General features: G+C 36.1%; 1 pseudogene across 1 annotated transcript; it reads right to left on the reverse strand.

The window, feature by feature from the left end:
- Nucleotides 1–2,408: 2,408 nt before the first annotated feature.
- On the reverse strand, nucleotides 2,409–20,821 carry LOC308044782 (sodium channel and clathrin linker 1-like; annotated as a pseudogene). The gene is made up of 11 exons: nucleotides 20,726–20,821; nucleotides 20,222–20,292; nucleotides 15,199–15,289; nucleotides 14,934–15,025; nucleotides 13,115–13,290; nucleotides 9,146–9,244; nucleotides 6,448–6,519; nucleotides 5,734–5,808; nucleotides 5,081–5,223; nucleotides 3,980–4,172; nucleotides 2,409–2,609 (listed from the first exon to the last, which is right to left on the reverse strand). The product of its transcript is annotated as a sodium channel and clathrin linker 1-like (transcript).
- Between the last annotated feature and the right edge of the window lie 493 nt (nucleotides 20,822–21,314).

The raw sequence follows: 21,314 nt of genomic DNA on the forward strand, positions 1-21,314 counted from the left end.
ATAGTTTTTCTTTAGTTACTGCATTTACAAAAGATGTCAAAAAAGAATTAGTGAAGCGATAGCACTAGAACTGTCAGTGAACAAGCACAGCTCCCAGTGTCTCACAGACATGCTGAACAATCTGACGACTTCTGAAAGAGACTTTTTGCCTTTTTAAAGAACTCTTTAGTAATTTCTGAGAAATGCAGTACATTTTAAGGCAAAATAAGCCAGCCCACATCTGGACATATAAGGTAAAAAGGTTAAAACTGTTTGGTTAGGAGATGTGACAATGACCAGAGGGATTATATAGTACTTGATTTTCTAGAAAAATGGGAAAAAATACTATCTCAATTTGCATCTGAAAAATTTAAACTGAACTTGTTATCATAGGTAACAATTCACTACTACTACAGAGTGTTCTAAACACATAGAAAAGGAACACTTGAAAAAAAAATGAAAGGCTTTCTAGGCTGATCACTGAAGCTGCTAGTAAAACAGAAAGGTCATCAATAAATGTTTTATCATTCTGGTATTTGAAGCAGGATGAAACTCATAAGCATTCCTCTATTTGGACAGTCTGTAAAACTAGTCATAATAGACACTGTCACTTTAAAGAGGAATTAAATTAGTTTCAAAGGGAAGAACTCCTCCATATGAGACTACTACTTCTGAAGTTCACTGGAGGTAGGGTGGGGTAGATTTGTCGTACTTGGGTTCTAATTCCAGTCACACCATAGGCATTGAACAACTAAGAAATGTCAAGCTATGCCTAAAAAGTTGTGATGCAAAAAATTGCACAGCATACTGGAAACGTTACAGTTGGAGCTGAGAATACATAAGCCATTATAGGAAAACCTGAAACATTCAAAGATCACTCCAAAGGAAAGAAAAGCTAGAATTGACAGGTTTCCAATTTTAACAGGTCAAAAACTTTGCTTCCTTGTTAAATGATAGCAAGCAACTTGTAAAAATCAGCCCAAGTGCTATACTTGAGTGCATGCTGCACTTTAAGTGACTAAAGGGTCATCTCAAATTTCTCAAATTAACGGAGCTGCAGACTCCAGACTTTTCTTCTAAAAACCACTGAATGCACTTCCTAAAAGACAATGATACATGCAACATTGTTATATTCTCATCTAACCATTTTTATTTTAATGAAATGAGACTCATGAAATCAGGCTCCCTAGTTTAGAAGTTGCTGTGTACCTGTCTGACAGTCTCCTCCGATTTTCAACCGGTTCGGGAGAGGAAGAGATCTTGAGGACATAAATTTCTTAGAAGTTCCATAAAAATATCAGGCTAATTTAATCTCTAATTTATAAGTTATTTGATCTGACAGAGATTCCTGAGCTTAGAAATCAAATAAAGCATGAGGCAAACACATATTTCTACCTCTGTTAAGAGAAAGTCTGTTTAAAAATTTGCGTGCTGTAAGCACCAGCTATCTGGCCAACCAGAGTGAACGAGTGAGTGAGTGTAGCCACAGTTTGGCTGCTACTTGCCAGCCAAAGACAAGACCTGTGCGGAAGCTGAGTTGGAGGAATTAAAAATACCCATTTTTAATGGATATTAACATAGAAGTAGAAGGAAACACTACCTGTAGCAGTGTGCATTTAAAACAAAGATAAGTTTGTAGAATTTATTTCAAACATAACTTGCAAATGGCTAATTTCTCATTGGGAGGCTGCCTTCTCATTCCCTCATTTGCAGTAACTCCACTGTCCTCTCTAAACCAGTTGATGTCTCTCTGACCATAGGCTCACAGGCTCCATCCCAGCATCTAGGAATGGTGTGTAATCTCTATCTGTTTGGTGATATGCCCTTATTGTTATGCCCTTTCAAAACCAAAAATTTTCCTCTGTTCTGTGCTGGGAATAAGTTACCAGGCAACCAGTAGGAATTAAGAGAAAAATAGAGTTTATATCATATTTTTGCTTAAGGCAATCACACAACTCATTTGTATCCTCATTTATGACAGCAACTGCTCAGAAAAGAGCACTAGATGCATGTCCCAATAGGTTTTTGCAGCTTGTTTTAGAAGTCTGGAGATTCACTCCACAACTGATTTTATGGTGACTGTTCTGAACAGCTATAAATATAGGAGTTTTCATAATCCAAAGCTAAAATTCTCTACATTGAGCATGCTATATCTTGCAAGAGAAAATTAAAAAGAATATCTTCAATTTATTTTTTGTCATTACAAAATTCACACACATTAACAAGATGCAAAATTTTTACTTCAGTGCTTAGCTGCTAACTTCATAAAGAGCATCACACGTTCTCTTAGAACATTCTTTCTTGTTTTGCTGCAAGCACGTCATCTCGTCTGGGTGGTTTGCTCTTCATGGTTTTCACCACAGGTCTCCTGCCATACACCAAACTAACTACAACTGTTCACAACTTCCAGAAGAGGAACTAAATTGCACTTACTTTAGCTTAGCAATCCTGGCTTCTGTAGTTTCAGTAAGACTTTTTGTTTCTTCTTTCCACCAAATTGTTGCTTTTTGCTGAGCTAGTAACAGACGTCTAAGTTCAGCAGTAGACTTGTGACTGGTGTCTTCCGTTTCCTTAAGTTGAGCTTCATATCCACTTTCTTTCAGAGCATACTCATGCTCCATTGTGCTTATCTAGAAAAAGTACAAAGAGGGTACAATCAAGTCTCTCATTTGTTACTTTTTCTTTTTTACAACATCTGAGTTAAATTTATAATCATTTGTTGAAAGCATGTAACATACAATAATTAAACTTGTAATTATATGCTCAAATAGATACATGTTCCCAGAGCCAATTTAAGCAAATAGTCCAACTGACAATAAAGGATAATGAGCTGTGTATGCTTATTTTAGTAAATAATCTTTATCCTTCTCCCTTGTATTTTCTCCACAGAAACATGTTCTTTCTTTTTCATCTAGTTAAATGCATTAGGAATTTCTTAACTGCATCTAAAATCCTTTGTACATCAGAGGAAAACGAAAGCAAGCAATACATATTATCTGTGACTACAATGGAAGCCTGTCTGATTAAAAATGAGATAGACAAAAGATCTGGTATCTATATTTTTCAAGACTCTGATCCTTTGCTGTTAAATTACATTTGACCAAAGGGTTCTGGAGTTGGAACTAGATTTCCTGTTTTATTTCACTGCTTCCTTTATCTTGTGGTGCAACGCAGTAAGTGGATTTGAGATGGTTCCCATTCAGAATTTGTAAAATTGTTCACTGAAGTCACCTGCATTGCTGTGGATTCTTAGATCCCTTTTCAATATGTTTTTATGCCTGGGGTTAAGAGCAAAACAGAAAGCACCAGTTTTCTTTGTTTAGAAAGCACATCAAGGATCAAAGGTGTTACTTACTTCAGAAGCCAAAGGTACCATGAATCTGCTGAGGTTACTATTAAGTCATTAACCCACCTGCAGTCTCTTCAGTTGCATTTAACAGAACACATTCAAAAAGAACATCCATCTTTCAGCTAATAATCTTGGTTGCAACTACTTGTATAGAAATATATTCTCTGTACAGAAAATACAGAACCCGTGTTCGATAACCATACTATTAAATTATGTATTATTTACACACTGCCCTGACAACGTGGTGGACTAACAAATAGGTGAACACTCTGGACTGAAAATCACACAGGGATTCCTAACACATTAAAGATAGCAGATAAATGAAGACCTGGAATTGGAGTAAGTGAGGCTTGAAGGAAAATACGTTATTATTTGATCTTTTTATCTTATAAAAAGCAAAGAACATTTGGGATCTTCTTAGTGAGCATAAATTAAGAAATTATAATACAATTTAATTAGCAGAGATTGAGGTACTCAAGAAATTCTGAGGACACACAATGCTACAACAAAATTATTTTTAAGCAGAAACCATGAAGCATAATTGAAACTCTCATCCTTATTTTAAACTTCTGATTATTTTCTCTTAGAAAGGCTGCCTTACTAAGCAAATGTCAGTCTTAGATTTAAAAAAAAATAAAATATAAACCATACCTTTATTTTAGCATTTCGTTGAGCCTCTGACACCAGTTTTCTCAAGCCATCCATTTCTCTTTGCAGTTGCTCATTCTCTTGCTGAAGTTTTAGCCTGTCTTCACTGATGAAGACACTCTTCTCTCTTTCTGAAGCCAGAGTGCTTTCCAATCTAGAGATAACTTCCTGGGAATGAGATTTCTCTTCCTCATAGCTGAAAGAGAAGAAAAGTCTTGTTGGAACTCAAGAGTTGAACAATTCCAGAAAAAAACATATATTGGGTCAGATTTTGGGGCTGACACCGTACAGCTGTTCCCCTGTTTCTTCCTCAAAGTTTGTATCAGCTCAGCACATTTTATGGGCTTGACAGTTAAAACTATAAACAAGTCAGCAAAGAATTTCATCAAGATGAGGGAATTCATAAAGATAATCTAATATTGCAGCAAGCTCAGGAAAATGACCATGTGAAACAGGAGATTTTTATTTTAATAACTTTTCCAGATTCCCAGCTGAGGATTGTTCTAGTGAAGTGACAGGATTTATGATCAGCAGAGTATAGAAATGACTGAAGCTTTCAGAGAATCCTACACTTTTCATGCTGAAAAAACCAACCTGGTCTAAAAATGCGTACCATATTGTAGTTTTTACCATTGTATAATATTATTTGAACTGCAATAACATCTCTTAGCTCTGGACACAGACCTGAAATTCAGTATGCTATGTAAACATAAAGTGTTCTGCACATACTAGGAGATACCACACTGTAGGTGAATTTATGAAGTAATAAATTCTGCCCGAATATTTCACAGAGTAACTTTACATAGAAACAGTATTGAAAAATACAGTAAGATTCAAAATAATATACACCTCTTTCAATTTTTTTGTTAAACAACTGCTTGCAGTTCTCATCTTTTAAAGAAAACCTTTCATTCTTTAGTGCGTTATCCCCTTTAATTCTTTTATAGTGAATCATAATTGCCCTTGCTTCAGAATTATGGTAACTTGATACTATTCTGGCTGCTGGTTAAAACCACGTTACAAAAACCTAACACATAACCAACAATTTGTCAGAAATAATTTCCATTATTTTCCATTCCAATTTCTGTAACATCTATTCCTTACTTCATTTCCAGTTGTTCCAGTTTTTGTGTTTTCTGCAGCGTTAGCTGAATGTCACATTTGGCAGCTTCTGCAAGTAAATATTTCTGATGCATTTGCTCTAGTTTTCTCGTGTCAGACTCATATCCTCTGTCTTGCCTGTAAACCTGAAGAATAAACTTACATGTGAGATCATCTTTACCTTGCACTGGAGACCAGCAGTGTAGTACTGACAAGGAGGCTGCTCCTCATTGCGTCCTATTTTCCAGTGATTTAAAACAAAACTTAATTCCTATCATTGTTGGTGCTACTTGGAAAAGAGTTTTCAAAGATCTGGCATTTATTTAGTTTTCTGTCTACTGAGTTGAACTTTAACTGGAACATGTACCAACATTCTTTTGGATTATGTCAAACATCTCTCCTGTTACTTTTTAAACTTTTCAAAGAACCCTCTTTTTCAGTTTAGTATTAATGCTTTAAAATGCTTTCCGGATTAAAAAAAAACAAACAAACAAACCTTGAAATAATGACATGAAAATTTACAATTAAGAAAAACTACCCAAAAATAAGAAAATAAAAGGAACAAAAAATCCATGAGAAATGGGAAAAATCAACATCACTTTTCCTTCTGAAAAGAGATCTTAAGCATAATGTCAAAATGCATGCAATTGCCTTACATTTTCAAGCTTTTCTTCTACTGCTCTCTTTTCTCTAATGGCTCGTTCAATCTGACCCTGTTTTCCTGCACATTCCTAGTTTTAAAAGTCATATTAAAATAAATCTAATTTAAAAAAAAAAAATCTCAAAAATTCAAGAAACGCCAAAACCAGCCATTGTAAATATAAATCTAGTCACTGGTGTGTAGGCATTTGATTATATTTACCTCCTTGTTATTTTCTCTATAGGATCAGTCTCATTCTCTATACAGACCAAGACACACAAAATGAAATACTCTTTTCATAAATTTAACCCATAAACAGGTGCATATGCACCAAGCTCTTTTGGTCCCCCATTTAATTTGTTACAAGTTCCTTCCTCATTGATTCAATAATATGATGATTGTGATGCACAGACTTTCTCTTAGCATACTCCATTTCATATACTTCATTTCTACATTCTCAACCATATATATGCAATACTGAACTTTCTGTGCTTTATGAATTTCTGTCCTGACTGTTAAAGACACCACACACGGTCACTTTTGTCAAGTAACACAAAGACACCGTATGTTCCATTAATGTCTGGAGACGTGCAGGACGTAAAGTGCTATACAGTAGTAAAGCACAGTCTTAAACAATTAACCATTAATTGACTTTTACCTGAATTTAGCATTTTACTTGAACTCTCAAACATTTTGCTATCACAACCATTTTCATCAGTCAGCACCATACCATCTGAAGAGCTGAAAGTTCTTCTGTTAGTCGAGAAATTTGCACATTATATGGCTTCTTTACCATGTCTACCTGTGATCAAAAACAAAGTGCAACCAGAAAAATCAATCTTGTGAACTATTTTTCCATCCTCTTTTTATATATATTGCCTATATGTGGTGCAGGTATATAAATATGAAAATATATGAGACTGCAATAACTGACAAATCTTACTGTATAAATGTTAGAAGAATGTTTATTATAAATACATCCTACTTTAACTGAGGGTCTTTAGGAAAAAAAGCAGAAAAGACGACATCACAATAAGGCCTTTGAAAAAGAACAATAAGACTACCAGGAAAGTTGCTGCCCATTAGGTGCAAGATATTTGCAATTTGTGTAACACTCTTTTTAGATCACACAACAAAAGAACTATTTGTTAATATTGTAGCTGGAGAAGCATGACAACACTTTTAAAAATGCTTTTGAGATATTCACTTTTACTGAGATAATTTCAAAATAAGAAATAGGGCATTTCTAATTTCTAACTTCTGATTAGTAAATCATTGTCACAACTAGACTGAGTGGTTATCCCAGTTACTCCTGCACCTTCTCCAAACCATGTATGACGTTAGATATTGCAGTTTTAAGTAATTCACACAATTTTTGTGATTCTTTCAGGTAACCACCAAATAGAAGGCACAAACCATCTTTATCCTAATTTTAAGGGCTCTTAAAAGTTTAGGCAGTATCTTCCTGAAACTTCTCGAAATGAAAGGACTGCAAAGAAAAGGAATCATTTCAACCCTATACAGTCCATACGCACATCATGTCATAGCGAGGAAAGTGAAAGGAAGAAAAAAACAGTTATACCAACGGAAATTTGCATATGAGACGACTGATATACATTGTTGTCCACTTGCAACAGAAAGAAGGTATTGGCAACACATGCCTGTAACAAGCCTTTATTTCCTCTGGAGTTTGCCATAAAATAAAGCAAGTCCCTTTGACCTGCAGATAATTATTGTGGACCTCTAGGTACATTAGTCTGCAGATGGGATAACATGGAATAAATTAATTTTGTGAATAGTCTTTTATCAGATCTTCATTATTTCAGGTGCTCATAAAGACAGTAACAAAAATCATAAACAGACTATCACATTTTTAATTTCTCTGCCAATTTGGGGTTTCTAAGTGTACTGTGATATTGAGCCTTTTGATTGTTAGCTGTACTTGGCAGAAGAGTCTTACTTGCCTAAATAAGGAATATTTTTAAGTACTGAGATGCCAAAAGAAAGCGTAACTTTCAACAGGTCCCACCTGAACATATATGAGCTTCCATCAGCAACTTCCAAGATAAGCCCATGTATCAGAAATTAAATTCCTTGATCTCAACACAACACAGTCTGTTGATGTGCTACTGAACAGAATCTCTAAAATCAAAGTGCCATTCCTCATGTCTTCACAGTGTCTGCACAGACATCAACACTTGTACTTCTTGAGAGATTTAAGAATTGTATTTAGTTCGGAAGAATATACGGCTACATAACAACGCTAAAGAGTACAGTTCTGCCAGTATGCTGCCTTGCAACCTATATCATCAAAACACTCTAAGATATGACCATGATGACCATGCACCATCAACAGTTTTTCACACTGAGGAAAACCAAAATATTTTCCCAACTGTTTATCATAGCGTCACTGTACTGTGAACTGCTGTCATAGGATAAAAGCTATTAATATGAATTGATGTCAGCTTTTAGTTTGCAAATTTACTAGCATTATTAAACCATTTACCTCTAAAATTTCTCACAATGTTAACAACGTTCTTCAAAAAATAAAGCAATTAGAATTCTGCATATCATTCATGTAAACTTCTAGAAGAGGCTTCATACTTAATCGGTCAAAGATTTCAATTCCTTTTTGAATCATTTGACACTCTCCGTGCAGTTCCTTTACCTTATATAAATTATGCAAACAGCTAAGCTAGGAGGCAAAAAAAACCCCAAACCTTCATCCGGGAAACTTGGGTACTCACTCATGCCTGGTTTGGGACTGACTTACAGTAGTTTCTATTCAACTGCAAGTCAGCTGTTTAATTCCTTAAAAACCAATACACCAAACCAAAAAGTGTCACTTTGCCGGCATTCACTGTGGGTTTTTGTAGAACAAATTTCATGGGCAGAGATGTACTTCATGCAAGTAAGATGAGATTTTGGTTCAAGTTTTCAACAGCAATGTCAACTGTTACTGCTTCTTATACACTCAGTATTTCCCCGGCTCCCAGATAAAGGCAAGAAGGCTCACGAGCCCTAATCTTACCATTTGTCCCTCATTAGCCTCCAAGGCACTTGTGCAGCTCACACAACATACTCTTTGCAGGGCTAACCATTCAAGGAACATTTGCAAAGTTAAGCTCTATTCAGGGAAGTAGTTCAGGCAACAGAAATCATTCACAAGAGCAGCCACAGATGAGGCCAGCTGCCATTGCTGTGACTATTCTAAGGCTCAATGAATCTAATCTGAACTGCTATATAGACACAAGAGACCAATGCATGACCTGCATGGGCACTACCATCCTAACAATTAAAATCACATGTGTATGAGCCCACTCTGACACATTCTTGGAAAACAACAACAACAAAAACTTTGCTATAAATATTTAAACTTTTCTTTCAGACTTAACCCAAAGTCATTCCTTCTAAACATCACAACTTACTTCCTTTCTAATTCTTGCAGCAGTATCTTCCGCAAGTTGAGCCATTTCATCTTTCATTTTTTTAATATCCTCTTCTTTTTGTTTCTCTGTAATCAGTGCCTAAAAAAAATAACAACTTGAAATACTACTGATAACATTTCAGTTGTGGCATCATATCTAGTACTGGGAGAAGAAACCACACATAGCCACGGTTCAGAAAACATTTTTTCCTTTTTCCTTTGGAGTAGCTGACATCGAGACCCAACAGGAAAACTAGAACAGCGAGAACATTTTGCACTAAATGTACACTACTGCAAACCAGAACCACACAAAAAGTTAGTATCGGTAGATGCCTTTTTCTACTGGGACTTATTGGTACTTTCAGATTTTGGCTGGACATGGAATTACACAGAACCAAGCACAGGAACTCGGAGTAAAAGGCAAGGCTACTCCCCAGTGTTCTCATCTGGGGCTGGCACCTGTAATAGAAACCAATGCCAACGCTACCACCTAGAAAGTTCTCTGTTAGGAAACTAAATACCTGTACACACACATGCACTCCTACATATTGCTATGCATTTTTTAATGGCTGCTGTACTAAATCATTACCTTCCAGAAAACTTAAAAGTAAAAAAAAAAAAAAAATATAAGCAATTAAGGAATATGTATGTCGCGGTTGAGATGGACAAGCGACATGGACCAAATTCTTTTAAGATGAAAGTAATAGATGCCATTTATTGCTACAAGTGCATTTTTATACAATTCTGCCAGTTCATGTGTCTTTTCACTATTGGTTACAAGTTACAGCACTAACATCTCATTGGTTAAACTTGCTATCATCCATGTTATTCTTCTATCCCCTTCTCTCTCACGGGTACATCTCTCCTCTCTCCGGATACTCCTTTACTCCCATCCTTCACAAGGGTAAATCTTAATATCTCAAGGCTGATCTCTACTCTCATATTTTCTGTCAAGGATTCCACAGACCCGCTGCAGTTTCCCACATGTGTATGCAGTGCCTTTCATGGTGATAATAATGAACCAAGGAGCTCTTTAGCATAAAATAATGGTGAGAATTACAGAAAAAGGTGTCATAAGGAACCCTTCCTGAGGAGGATGCAAGAAAGCTACTGATGTTAATATATAATAGGAGATACTGGTCTGAAAAGATGACAGAAGGTAATATAGAATACTTGATGGGAGAGATGAAAAATCCTAGGTGGCACTTAGAGAAAATGTAGATGCATAAAGGGAGAAAGACGTAAAAACATCCCTAATGGATGACAGAAATTCAGCCTATAGAAGGTTACTGACTTCAGGCAATAAAATGCCACTTCATTGGTCATATTCTCTTTTACTGCTGTCATTCAATTTTATTTCTCCAACTACTCTTTTAAAATTCTTCTGATGTCTCTTGGTAAGCTCAACTTTGTGTGCTTTACAAGGTTAGCATAGAAGAAGCAACATTATCATGACAGCTTGCTACTGCTACTCCCCCTCCCCACCAATCTGTTACAGAGCAGGGAGAAACCTCTGTGGCCACAGTTCACGACACAGAATTAACTAATATATATATATATACACATATATATATACATACATATATATATATATGCACACACATATATGCTGCATTTTTTTAATCATTTTCATTAATAAACTTCCCAGATTGAAACATTCAGGATGTTTTTAGCCAGAGAAATAAATCAACAAGTGTCTGCAAATTCCAGTTAATTCTTACTACGGCATTATACTAAACTGTTACTTATAAAAAGCCACTTCTTTATCTGTGATAGTTCAGTTACTGTCTCACAGATAAAATTTACATCACAATAATTTTACTGGGCCACTTCTTTCTGTTAGCTTCATGTGAGTTCATAGCAAGCAGCATCCAATGATCTGCTGAACTACTTTTGGATGAGAAATGGTGTTCTAACACCACTCTGGCGTACTAATTAGCAACTGGAAATGTGAATTATACTCCTTACCAGTAATTTTCAAATGAGAGTGTTTCTTGGTTTTTAAACTCTGAAAAAAAATGATTTATTTTTACCTTTGAGATTCTCCCTGCCACCAGGCTGTAGTGGAATGCTGCTAAGGATCAAAATTTCTTGCTGAGAAAAAGGAACTGACAAGTCCAAAGATGGCCATCAAGAGCTGGAGGATGGAAAACTTATTTTTTCATCCCTTTCCAAACCAGGGCCTGACAGGTAAAGGGAATTGTGGAAGATCAATTCATAAAGCAAATGAGATGCAGAAAGGTATGAGGAAATTATAAAAAGGAAAAGATGCCATCAAAGGTTTTCCTAAATGACTATAAATACATGGGAAGAAAGACTCTATATCACAAGATGATCATCCTCTTTTGTATAACAAGAATCACAGAAGTTGAACTGCAGTAATGGCTAGAACCTCTAAGCTTTGTCAATACCTTAATCTATTCGGGAAGCAGGCCAGAAGCTAGAAGGATGTCCTTAGAGAGGTTAGTTCCTTTTTCTGCCAGAAAAAAGGAGGCAGGTGTGCCTCCTTCGTCACTGAGCTGAATTCAGCAAGTGCAAAAAAGACAGCAGTAACTTTAATATTCCAAAAGTTAAAAGCAAAAAACTAGTTTAGATACTCAGGAGACTCCCCAAATTTGAAAAGCAACTTCAGACTAAAAGAGAACATTGACCTCCTTAATTCCTCAACATTTCAACATGCTAGCCCAAATAGGATCAATTCTAAGATTCTCCATTTATTCCCACAGACTTTAACTAATCTGGGTTTCATTTACTGATGTCTACAGTCATCAGATGTGCATTAAAGTTCTGTCTTGCCAGTAAACACAATTCATTTGATTTCTAAAAGCCTGACTCAAGCTGAAGCTTGGCATTAAAATACCGAAGCACCCACATTAGACAAAAGTTTACCACACCCTGTATCATATCTCCTAAAGGGGTAAACAGCCGATACTTCAGGAAGGTTAAGATCTGGGAAAACAGGAGGATCTTTTTTTTTTTTTTTGATCAGTAGATGCATGGATTAGACCCCATACTTTAGGTAGTTTTAGTGGATTGTTCTGTCATGAATTTGACTGTTTTCCTACCTATACTTTTGGTATATACATCATCTTACGACAGTTTACTCACATATTGTACAGAAAAATTTGTTTTAGGGCCTCTCCACTTGTCTAGTTTTCCTTGTTGACTCCTCCTGCACTTGCCTAATTCTGCTATGTATTACCTGAAATGGGCTGATCAAAACTGCACATGGAGGGGCACTATATTTAAAAGCATCTTTAATTCTGATTCTGAACGTTCTGTTCATTGTATCAAGTACCACTGAGGACTGTGTGAATGCATTCTTAAGGGACACCCATACCATCTCCTAAACAGTTGTTTGACTGGTAAGACTAAATTCAGCACCCAATATAGCATATTTGAATTTCTTCTGCGATTTTATCACACACTAACAAATGCTTTAGCAATTTTTGCCTAGCCGCAGACTTTACCAACTCATTACTCAGTCATTTTTCCAGATTTCTCCTGAACTCACTCATGCAGAACTCACTCTCTTGGTGACCTATGTGCATCACATAAGAAAAATGTCCCTTCAGTTTTAGCTATTCTTTCCTAACCATTAGTAAGTTATAAATTCATAATAGGCCTTTCTTTTTTATTCTGACAGACCAATTTCTTTATAAGCATCTGATAAAAAACCCTGTCAGAAATTTCTGAAAGTTCAAGTTCAGGTACACTATTATCACTTAGATCGCCTTTATCCAGGGACTCAACATATTCTTTGAAATTTATACTGTGTGACAAGTCTAAGTAACATATGGTCATATCACAGTTTTCTATCTTACCCATTGCTAATTTTAGTATAACAGAGATAACAGAAGCTTGTCTGTGCATGCATGTATGCCTAGAAGAATGGATAATCAGGCACTTCACAACTGTAAGTGATGGAAGTATTTGAATACTTAAGAAATACCTTCATCCATTGCCTTACCTGACTTCTTTGTAGGTTAGCATCTTCTAAGAGCTGTATGCAATCTTGGACTTTTCCAACAGCATCATACTTCTCCCTTTCTACATCAGCATACCTTGTCTGAAGCTCTTAGATTTGTTTCTCCAGGGCTGTTCTTTCTCTTGTCAGCTGTTCAGCATCTTCGAGAGCAACACAATCTACAAGACAGCAATAATTTTACTCATTCAACAATAAGATGCTTAACTAAGACACTAATTCTTTCAAACTAAACTAATATAAAGTATGTACTCATAAGTTGCCGAAACTGCATTACTGGCTTTCTGCTTGTTCTTAGGGTCTTTGAGTTGAATATTAAAGGACTTAACTCTGATATCTAATCTCAGGAGATCCGTAGAAGAATGTGGCTATCTTGGGATACATCACTGAAAACATTCTATATTAAAACAGAACAGAACAGCCCCAGAAGGTATAAAGTTTTCCTCTGTGGAAGAAATGGAATAATTGGATGTGGGCAATGAAGTTGCAGCTGTACCATTAGAACAAGAAAACCACAGGTAATTTTACGACAGCTCAGAAATTCTTATTGTTTAATTATGATTGTCAGTATTGGCAGGAACAAGAAACAGCAAGAGAGTCTCAGAGGTATCCTCAAAAAATCTCAGAAAGCTCCACAAGTGCTGCTGGTTCAATAAAGTTCACGGTTCTAAATATCCATAGTGAACACTTTGGCAACAAGGATCTGCCTTTTCAAGCAGCCATGTTTTTTTACTTTCTAACATGTTTGTAATGAAACATACAAGGACAACCAACCACTCTATTTTTGTGGGATCAAACACCATTTTTGTAGAACCAATACCCTACAGAAAGTCATAAAACTAGCTCATTTCTTAAGACCTTCTGAAGTAAACTTAACAGCCTCCACAACGCTTAGGCCAGTAAAATTCATCAAGTAGAGGCCACTTATAGTCCCAAAGTTGGCTCCCTGGTAATTGTTTGGTTTCTAGCATTACCAAAGAGCCTGCTAGTCACGCTCACAGGGCTGGGACCAAGAAGGAAAGATGAATTCAATTATTTTAATAAGAAATTTGTGAATTCTTCTTAGCTATTTGGTCATTTGATTTATGTTAACAATTCAACAACTGTGATCCTTCAATCAAAATCACTTTGCACAGCTAAGTGTGGTATCCTTGGAAAGTGAAGGGGGGAAAAAACTCCCATCATATTTCTTCTGTATCTAAGACTCACTCAGATACAAAAGAACCTGACCGAATCTTCAATCTTCCAGCAGATAGTGTGGAGTTAAAGTTCTACTCATTATCAGGTATTCAAAGTACCTTTGTAGCTACCATTTATTGTTAAGATGTATGCTTTAACTGTTTTATTAAATATTTTTTTTAATAAAGATTGCTGAACTAAGACTAGAAACCAAATCTTATTTAACACAGAAAGAAAAACCTGTGTTCACCTCAAAAACAGCTACTTTACATGAACATTTCAAATTTCAGTATTAATATTTTTCTTTAGAACTCCACCTAAGTCCACTGAGAGTTGAGTAACTAGAATTTACACACTAGAATGAAAAATACATGACTCATTTTTTGTCCGTTACAGTCAATAAAATCAAGTGGTCTGTTTTATGTTTTTTAATACACTGAAGTCAGAAGCTGTTCCAAAAGGTTGTAGAATAGAACAAATAAGACAGAGAGCAGCCAAGCATTAGATATCTGTATTTCGAGAAGACAGAACTGCTCAGAAACACAAAACCCAAAGGCTGAAAAAGGGTAATATTTTCTCTCCCTTTCTCGTATCCTGTAATTAAGACCCAATGAGCTATCTTTACCTTGTTTCTAATTGTATTATACTAGACTGCATTTCACGCAAGCGTTTGTCAGATGCTCTTTCTCTTTGCTGGGCAGATGTCACATCTTCTTCCTAGAAAGAATATATGTATTATCTAGACATCATCTGAGCTTTCCTGAACAAAATCAAGATATACCAATATAAAACAAGTTAGAGAACAACTTGTGATTAATTTTAACGTCAGCACAGAAATAACTGACAAGCCATTCAACTGCAATGGAAAATTATTTCTTTATCTAGAATACCCTTCTCTCCAATTTGCCTTGAAGCTTCTCTGTTAATTTGGTTGTTTCATCAAGCCGAGCATTTGCTGTCTGCACATCTGTTATGGCTTGCCTGTGTAAAGAAAAAAAAGTCTGTGAATTACATTTCAATTATTTATAGTGGAAAAATATTACTCCATTACAATTTTGTTGAAACAGCTGTGAGGGGAAGTCACACTTCTTAACACTGTTCCTACAGGGCAGAAAAAATTCCCCCTTCTTCTGACTTTGTGGCAGTGAGAGAAGAAAACCAAATTCATTAAGCATTTGTCCTGTAAAAATTACTTATTAAAGATACCTTAACAGGAACATGTATATGTTTGGGCGGACTAGGCAATCAAAAAGTTTAAGTGCTTCAATAACTTAAATATAATTGGCCACAGATGCTTGATAGAGAAATCTTTTTCAGAATTACATTTCACTTGATTCATCAGACTCCCTCCACAGCAGAAAAGCTTATTGAAGTGAGCAACCATCCTACTCCTCTGACTTGGGAACAGAGCGACATACAAAGTCCTTCACCTGGGGCGTAACCCAATTATTCAGGCTGCATATCAGGCCAAATATTAAAACCAATAATTGAACATATGATAAAGTTTAAAAAGAACAAACGTATTAGATTAGATAAGCTAATTTGAACTAGAGCACTAATAGTCATGAAAAAAGCTAGAAAACATTTAGTACTTTTTAAGAATCAACGTCAAGCAAAAATTCCTTATAGAAACAGTAAGTTTGATTAAATTACATAAAAGGCAAGAACATATTATAGCTATATAAAAATCTTAAGCAAAATGCACATAACATCAATTCTACAGCATATACTTAATTTCAGCTTAATTCATCAGAAGGGCTGACTTTGTTAACATTTCTTTATAAAACAAAAACAAAGATGAAAAACATTATTTCCAGACACATGGCCCTCATTACAGGTCAAAATGTTTGATCTTAATTCATCTGAATCATGCACATTTCTCCTACAAAAAGTACTTTTAAATTTGTGAGGACATTCATTTGTTTCCCACCCAAAATTGAAAATGTGCTGTAAAACAAAACAAAATCTCAAAACCTAATATAACAAGTAAAGAAATTAAAAAATAGGAAGAGGTCATAAAACTCAAAACAGCTTAAGTAATAAAAATGAATTTTTAGGACCAAATTCAGATCAGAGGTGTGTGTTAAACAAGGAACAAATTGATTCTAAAGATGCACCTTTTATTCTCCACCGTGCATCATATATTTAATGTAATCTTGGCAAGTTATCTATATTTAAAACCTTCAAGATTCTGAAATGCAGATACCTGCTCTAGCAATGCATGTTCAAAGTGTTTTGTGGCTACGTATATCAGATTGTATACTATATATTATTTTTAAAATACATATAGTATATATTAATTTTAAAATATCTAAACCAGACTTTTTAGCAGGGTCTGTTATGACAGGACAAGGAGCAATGGTTTTAAACTAAAAGAGGGTTTTCCATATGTTGCTACAAATTGCTCTGTCAATAAATGCCTTTGATCAAAATCTAGGGATGAGCACCACCCTTTCATTACTGTATCTGTTGCAGCGTGAAGTGCTTATCACTCTAAATATTGGGCATTTTACAAATTTCAGCATCTCTAAGTCTAAGTACTATTCACAGATACTAAAGTTACTGTGTCGCAATCCTCATAATAAAAGATACAGACTTACATTGAATGACTAGATTTGTTAGTGCTGACTACTAGTCATCATTGAATATTTATTAACCAATTTCTTTAAGAGTGGTTGTATCCAAATTTTTTTGCTGTTACAGCAATAAAAAATAGCTGTTTCTAATACTAAACTTTCACTCCCTGATTGGTGAAGTAAGTTACAGTTTACTTACTAGAAGAATTTTGTTGTTATTTTTAAATTTTGTTTGTACAATAAATTTAGGACCAGAACCTGCTTACAAATTCAAGTTACATTAACCACTGAAGATGTGTTTTTCAGAGGGACTTGTTAGCACCTCTCATGTTTTATTTGCCCAGATTTTTCCACTGAAAAACTATTTTCAAAAATAGTGTTCTTTGGAGAAGGAAAATGACAAGCAGTCAAAGATTGAGGTAGCATTCAAGGTATTTGCTAAAATAAAGTCTTTCCAAACTTGGTCATCACTTGCTATTTATTTGTGCATGTGTCAAGGTTTTGATTGTAGGGTGACAATAAACCCTGGCAGATACTTTGTTAACCTCCTCTCCTCCCTATCCTCTCCTTGAGCCGCCCCACTCCGCACTAAGTACAGGTGATAAGAAGGCAAGGAAAGACAAAAAGAGTTGGAAAAGATTAAAAATGTTTTACTAATGCTACTAATAAAATAGAAAATACAAAATATACAAAACCAATCTTAAAAGTCCCAGCAAAGATCAGCACTGCTCCAGCAGCAGCACAGCCTGCACCCAGAAATCCTGGACCAGACATTGCAGACAACCGGAACTGGATTCAGTCTGTCACTGGCCTCAGTTTGCAGAGACGACTCGCAAGGTCCTCTCCTAATGTCAGCCATAGGGAAAAGGGACGAGATCCTCATGATCTCCCACTTTCATTTGATGTATCACATGAATGGGATGGAATACTTAATTGGTCAGTTTTAGTCACCTGTTTCAGTTCTCTCCTCCTTGCCCCTCTCGCGGCGGGACATGTATCCTTAACAGCAACCTTGCATTCCATTGCTATGTCTACCAAAATATGTATCCTACTTTAGAAAAGTACAGTTACTAAGAAGACTTCAGCTGAAAGGACAATTCACTGAAAGGGAAACTTGTCTTGTTTTTAACAAAGCCAGGATAGCATACTACTATCTAATTCTTAAAAGACAAAGAAGAATATTTTCACATCCTCACATTTTTGGAATTTCTTTCCTTGCAGAGGACACTGGTATTGTGTTACTGTTTGGGATATCTCATTCATCTATAAATCTTCAGTCCTGCATTGACATGATAACATTTATTCATATAATAAGTGGGTATGAGAGCAATTAGCATTAACTGAACCTATTTTTGACATTCAATAAATAACATCAACATTTGGTTTATTATTGCATTTGTAACATTTCCAATCTCCTGATGTTTTTAATTAAAACAAAACAAAACAAACTACAGGAGTTGCGATTTCCTTCAGTCCCATCTTTTCTTTTTTAAAGGAAACTCCTTTTTTAGGCTTGTTTCTAGGAGTTAGATTACATTTTTTTAATGATACCACTTTGATAAAATAATTTAGAATATGGCATGACAGCCAAAAGGCCAAAGTCTTTCATTTGTATCCCTGTATGCACACAGGCACCTGTATAACTGTCCACATGGCCATGAGCCTGCACAGTAGAAGTGTGTGTTTTCTGCTTTAACTGCTGCTTCAGGAAGAAAATATATTAAGAGGTAAAAGTCCCTGGGGACTGACTGAAAGCTAATAGATCATCTCGTTCTGATGAGATGTCCACGTGCCCAAATATATGTGCATATTTTTGATTAGTTGCTGGTTTTTAAGTAGTGAAACTGTGAGTACATTTTTATTTACATATTTTCCTTATGCAAGTATCCACAGGGTTGGAGCAGGCTAGTCATCTTCATTCTTGTTTCAGAACATTACCTTTATGATTTAATAGGTTCTGGGCAAAACTGCTCAATGTATGTGGCCTAAGTCAATCAAAACAGTTAATTGCATACCACTAATAAACAGACAATTGGTGGTCTACATTTTAATGATCAATATTAATAATATAACAGGTAAACCATGAAACTAGGCATTTCTGTTGTATTACTGAACACACACAAATCTGTGAACAGTCTTCTATAACTGAGTACTGATCTCACATACTTTCTTGCCTGCTCTTCTATAGGGACACCCAACATCTATAACAGGAAGCATGAATGAAGCGCATGCACACATGTGCACAGATTCTCCCTTTTTGGAAGGTACATGTCCCCATCTGCACATCCTTCCTGCTGGAGGTGCAGGTCTCCAGCTTGTGCTGCTTCCCAGAGTCTGCTAAGTGTGTGCTGCTAAGAGAGCACTCCTTGAGTTCCCAAACACATGCCTGATATGCTGGTCTCCATTTACTTCGCCCTGTGCTGCCAGTCTGCCAGCTGAGTGCAGGCTGCTCACACTGTCTGGTGGGGCAGCTGCTCTCAGACATGGGAAAAGGTGGCAATGCCCATGGAGTGACGCCTGGCAGGGTCCAACACACCTTCACTGCTAGGCTGTCACTCTAAGGTCTGTCACCCACAAACACAAGTTTTCATGCTTCCTTTCAAGCTGTCTTCTCAGAACTCTGTTCGTAAATGTTTAATCTGGCTGATAATGATCAGGAGCAACCTTTGCCATTGTTACTCTACCCATAGCATTATTTTGGACAAACAGGTCTCAGAGGAATCTTGTATCTCTATTTTAGGGCACTGATTACACTCACATTCCTCTCAGATTAGCTAGAAGTTCTTGCAGCCCTAAAACTGGTACAATGTTACCTTCACAAAGCTAATGACAGCAGCTCTACATAGCTCTAAAGTAACTCCTGCAGTGATGCTCAGAGAAATCTGGAATATTTTTACCAGTTGTTTCCTCAACATGAAGTTACACAGAAGTAGTTTGCAGGGATTTTATAGCATACATTATAGACAATTCTAATACTTTTGGACATATTTAATAGATTTACATTGATTTATAGTCATAGAGTAACAAGTCTGGATTTTTATAAACTGTATTCTAATGAAAGCCTATCTTCAGAGTCAATTTTGCTGTGATACTGACACTTTGTTCAAATGTTAAATATTTCAGGAATCAGCTGGATCAAACAAAACTAACTGGAAATATGCTACCCTAACAATAATGATGCACACATTTGTAATGAACTTAACAGGCATTAACTGAAACTATTGTAACTATCACCATCAAATCAGTTTGCAGTACAAACAATGCCCGTGATACAGCAACAGGTTAGAAAAACTATAGAAAAGATCTTTAATAATTTTAAAAATTGCCTGGCTTATACCTCGGCTGTTTTCGTAGCTCCTCTGGTTCCAGATTCTGTTCTGTTACAGTTTCCTGCAACTGTCGATTGCTCTGCGAAATAAGGAGATATTTGTAACATTCTCTATATTGGATTGAAAATGTTTATATTTAGATATATCTATATAATTGTTATAGGGCATTTTTACAGTACATAATACCATAAAAATAGCTGATAAGGGCTATTTAACACTGTGGCTGGTCTCCAAGTGCCCAGGTTTAGGTAGAATACTGTAGAAAGGCAAACACAGAGTAATGTTACCTAATTCTCCTCTTCTTTAGGGAGTGTAAAAACTTTCCAAGTTGAGAACTGTAATAGCTCAGACCTACCACCTACATTCCCATCCACTTTAGATATCTAGAATAGCTTGTGGCAATGAGTATCACAGCAGACCACATGTTGCTGGAAATAATTCTTTTGTTTTAAATCGGCTGTTTATTGACATGCTTAATGCTCTCCAGCCCTGAGGCAAGAAACAAGGAGCACGTGTTTCTCCTTCACTTTTTCCATGCCAGCCATAGTGCTGGAGGTGTCATTCTTCTTCAGCTGCCTTCTCATGTGAAAATCCTTCCATATTTTCATTACCCTACTGGCCTTTTCTAGATCTTGCATCCCCTTTTGAGATACCAGAGATGACTACAACTGCAGGCATTATTCAAGATGCCACTGTACCATGAACTTAAGCACAATAGTCCATCCCCGTCCCCGCCCCCCCCCCCCATAATTGCCAACTTCCTATTTTTTTGACTGTTGCTTCCTACCTCTAAAATACCTATTCTGAGTGATAATTTCAAGACCATCACAGAGTACCCAAAGTGAAAGCTCCCTCTTGCCCACATGCATTATTTGGCTTTAATACCAATGAAATGTCAGCTAAAACTCACTCAGATACTCAACATCATGAGACCTCCCTGCAGATTTCTGCAGTTCACTTCAGTTTTCATTACCCTAAATAGTATAACATCACTAGCGAACACTCAATACCGAACCTCATTTCCAGAATATTTGTAAATATGCTTAATAGCTTCAACCCAAGCACATCTAGGAAACTCGGCTGTTTTACCACAATAAAAAC

The sequence above is a fragment of the Nesoenas mayeri genome (assembly GCF_963082525.1).
Source record: "Nesoenas mayeri genome assembly, chromosome: 11".
NCBI classification, from domain to species: Eukaryota; Metazoa; Chordata; class Aves; order Columbiformes; family Columbidae; genus Nesoenas; species Nesoenas mayeri.